The sequence below is a fragment of the Geospiza fortis genome, unplaced genomic scaffold, assembly GCF_000277835.1.
Source record: "Geospiza fortis unplaced genomic scaffold, GeoFor_1.0 scaffold23, whole genome shotgun sequence".
Lineage (NCBI taxonomy): Eukaryota > Metazoa > Chordata > Aves > Passeriformes > Thraupidae > Geospiza > Geospiza fortis.
Window position 1 is genome coordinate 662,655 of NW_005054303.1, and position 4,570 is coordinate 667,224.

Sequence of the window (4,570 nt, forward strand, 5' to 3'; positions counted from 1 at the left end):
CCAGCAGGAGAGGTTGTAGAATAAATCAAGAAAATGAAGAAAAACCATTCATCAGAACTCACCTGACATTTAGAAATTAAGTATCATTAACTGAATTAAATATGACCATTTGCAACAGCTGAATTGTTAATCTGAATGGCAATCTCTCACAAAAGTGCCTTGATGCTAGAAGAAGAGAAAGTACCAAATACAATCCTGTATTTCATTGGTTTATGTATAATGGTTAATAAAATACAGAACAGTAAGCCCAAAATATCTGGAGATCAGTAGCACAGCACAGGAGACAGTGAAATTCAGGAAGAATTTCATCATGGAAATGGTTATTAAGCATTGGAATGGACTGCCCAGGGAGATGGTGGAGTCACTATCCCTGGAGGTGTTCAAGAAATGACTGGATGTGTCATTAGTGCTATGGTGTAGTTGATGTGGTGATGATCTATCAAAGGTTGGACTCGGTGGTCTTAAGGGTCTTTTCCAACCTTAATGATCTGGTGATCTTTTAGGCATACATTTTCTTGGAGAAAATCCTTAAGAACTACATATCTCAGAAAAAATAGCGCTGCTCCATATAGAGGTGTAGATTTATTTTTGCATTTACTCTAGCTCCATGCATTTGAAACTGACTCTAGCCAACTTCATTTGAGTTTCTAGTGAAAAATCTTTCCTTTAATGAACTAGATTGCCTAGTCCCATTTGGCCAGGGCAGTGAAGGCTTCAGGTTGCCAGCAAAGCATCAGGCTATTTAAGTATCTGTACAAGGCAGTTGGAACCACTGATTCAGTTCAGCAAAAGAACATCAGAGTGCAGCAGGCTCCCAGAATCTCCAGCCCTGCCTACTTGGCAGGTTCTGGGAAGCACACTCTGTTCAGTCAGTAAGGACAGAGGTACCACCTGCATCCCTTCTGCCTGCAGTGGCAATCTGCAGGCCCTTCATCCAGAGCACTCTGCAGACAATATGCTATTCAGTTTGAAGCTGGGTCCAGACAGATCTGGCAATCCTAGTTATGACTCATTCATTTTCTTTAGAATCCTGTACTCCTCAAATTTTTGTAGTTTTATAATAAGCCTTCTCTAAGTTAGCTGAAAACTGTTACATCTGTTACTGCTCCTATTGTCAAAAATAAGGCAGTGTTCTGTTTGCCTTCATTTTTATTGGCACCCACTACCTAAGCGTGGAGCAAAGTGCACTCTAAATATTTTCCAAATCTATTTCCAGAAAAAGTTTCAGTTTTAATTACTATTTTTCAATGCTCCAGTCTAACATTCAAACCACTTTCCTTACTATAGTTTTACTCCTGCTACAATTTAGCATTGAATCCATGCTATGGCATGTAAACCAAAACACATAGGTGAACCAGAATCAACTCGGTAATTTGCTTGTAATTCTGAAAATACCCTTTTATTACAAACAAAAGCATCACTCAAATACGTTAATACCTTATAACAATAAGGAAAAGTACTGCAGGAGATAAGGAAACAGTTTTACATAAAGGTTAATTTTGTAATCTGTGGTTGGCTTTCTCCATGACTAGTTGAAACCTGAATCCCTTATTTCCCTTTCTCTATGCAGCTCCTTGGATACCTGCCCCCAAAGTGTCTGGAACCACTCTCATGATCTCTATTCTCCTGAGAAAGTGACCTTATCACTCTCTACAATTACCTGAAAATAAGATGTAGCCAGCTGGGAGTTGGCATCTCTTTTTCCGGGCAACCAGATGTGAGGACAGCAGCCTCAAGCTGCCCCAGGGAAGGTTCAGGATGGACATCAGGAGGAATTTCTTCATAGAAAGGGTTGTTAAGCAATGACACTGTGCCATGGTCTAGCTGACAAGATATGTTTGGTCAAAGCTTGGACTCTATGATCTCAGAAGTCTTTTTCAACCTAATGGATTCTGTGAAATAATGTTTGCAGCTTGCATCTCTTATACTTGTTCCCATTTAGGAATTGATATTCTTATCCAACCTCTTATCCCTGATTTTACTCAAACTGCTACTACTTCTATCTGTTGCTCTATTTACATCCAGTTGCCACTTTGTGGCTTAGGCTAAGTATATTTTTTTGATCATACTACACTACCTGTTCAGGAAACTCATGGATTCAGGCTATCTAAGTTGTACAAATGAGGGTAGCTTTATTTAGTTCGAAAAATCCAGCTGCCTCCAACAAACTTAATGTGGGCTTCTGTCTTTCTCTGCAGCCTTGAAAAGGTCAAAATAATTTTCGAAACTTTAGAACAGCCTTAGCTCCCTACTCCCTAATTTACAAAAAGTTAGATTTGAAGCATTATAACTCTTGGGCATTCTGTTCTCAGAGGGCTGTTGAACAGTGCTTCCATTTTAGGGAGTCAGGAGATGCCACTGGTCAGTTTTTACTACCTCAAAATCAACCATCTGACTTTGTAGGAGAGCCTTAGCAGAAAGCTGCCAAATGACAAAATATGAACAACTTGGAGCATGTTACACACTTCTTTTTCCTAACCCCTTGGACTATTCCTACAAAAATTAGATACTAAGTGGCTGTACTACAGCGCTGGCTGATAGCTACTATTTCATAAGTGAATGAAATAAATAATTCCTAGCTGCCTCAAATCTGTAAAACCTCCTTGGTCTGTACTCCCATATGTGATCATGCTGCAATTCAATCCACCTTGCATGACCATCTGGAAATTCACTGGGGGGAAATGCAGGCAGCATCTGATGTCAAAAATTAAAACCTTGGGGTTAACCACACAGTACTGCCAAGATTCCCTTTACCTTTGTGGTAATATTCAAATGTGGCTGATATTCAAACAGTATCCAGGCAGCTCTCTGAAGAGCATCCTTTACACTAAGGGAGATAGAACATTCCAGTTTGTTGGTACAAGGGTCAGCTCACTCATTTTGTTAACAAACACAAAACATGGGTATAAATTGTTTCCCTGATACCATTGGTCTGTGGCCTGTCAGTGCTTGCTGCAATGCCACATATCACAGGGCTTCTAAACTCTCTTCTATCAATAACTGGCAAAACCCTCTAATAATAGTTGACCATAATTCAAATATCATAATATTTTTTCACTTTTCCCACAGACTATAGATTGAAAGAGGGTAGGGTTTGATTAGATACTAAAAATAAATTCTTCCATGTGCAGGTGGTGAGACATTGGAACAGGTTATTCACAGCAGCTGTGGATCCCCCCACTGAAGTGCTCAAGGCCAGACTGGATGGGGCTTTGAAAAACCTGGTCTAGTGAAAGGTGTCCCTGCCTATGACAGGGGAGTTGGAACTGGATGATCTCGAAGGTCCCTCCCAAACCAGGCCATTTCATGATTCTATGAAAATACCAAAAAACCCAGCAGTATATCAACATAAACAGTAAGACCTTCATTAACTGAAAAGTCTTTGTGAGATATGTAATAATGTGAAATACTTACAAGGCAAGCATCTTCCATTCTGTCTCTTCTGCTTTAGCCATCAGTCACTCCAACATGTAGTCCAGATTGCCTGCCTTATTGGTAACTACTTATGCAAAACAGTCAAGAATGACAAAAAGAAACAATAATAAAATGCAGGGGACTGGCACTTGGTAAAAAAAAGTTATTTCTACACTGGTCATTATAATGTGTGAAATTACATTGCTGTGACTAGCTGGTGTAATGCAGGAAAGTTTAAAATCCCCCAAACCCCACACTGTGCATTCCTTTACAGTGGCAACTAGAAAGATCAAGCAGTTACTTCCTTCTCTGTGCATGAAATGCAAAGAACAGCAAAAAAATTAGAATGTCTAAAGAGAAGAATGGAAAATCCTAACCTTCATTTTCCCCCCTTACATCAAGCTTGCAAAATAAATCTATTACTAGAATTTTGTAACCTTACAACTAAAGATAACTGACAGCTTGTTAAACCAAAACTAGAAGAATCAGACACCTTTTTCTCTATGCAAAAGCCACAGAAAACAATTACGGTAAATGAATTTCAGCTGCTGCACCTTGTTCATTAATTCCAGAGATTTTTTTTCCTCATGCTGCTGTGTGAAAAACCCACACAATCAACAGGACAGACTACATGAGTCACGTATGTACATGTGGGAAACTGGTAAGGCAACTATATATAGAACAGTTATCAAGAACAAAGTAAACACAGAAGAAAAATTAGAGGAAAAATATATCTACTAATCATTCAGTGAAAACAAAGCTTGAATATTTGTAATGGTCTGTGAAACATTGAAAGAAGGAAGTAAGAAACAAAATAATGAAGTTGTTCTATACTTTTCTGCACAAAAGTACGCCTGGAACACAGAGCCCAGTTGATTTCTAACATAGCATCAAACCTCTCCAATGTACCTGTGGAATAAGCCCTAGAAAAAAAACCTCTAAGCCATGAGGATTTTCTCCATAGTTCAACAGAGCTCACCTTCTAGGACTTAAGGACTGAAGCCTTTCGTATCTCTGCTGTAGAAGATTTTTGTCTCTATCAAGGAGCTTAATGAGGAACTCTGAAGTTCTTCAGTACCTCTGCTTGGTATTAGATTTCCCTCTTCAAACTCATAGCTTAGTGTACAAACAGAACTGATTTACAGCATGCAGAATA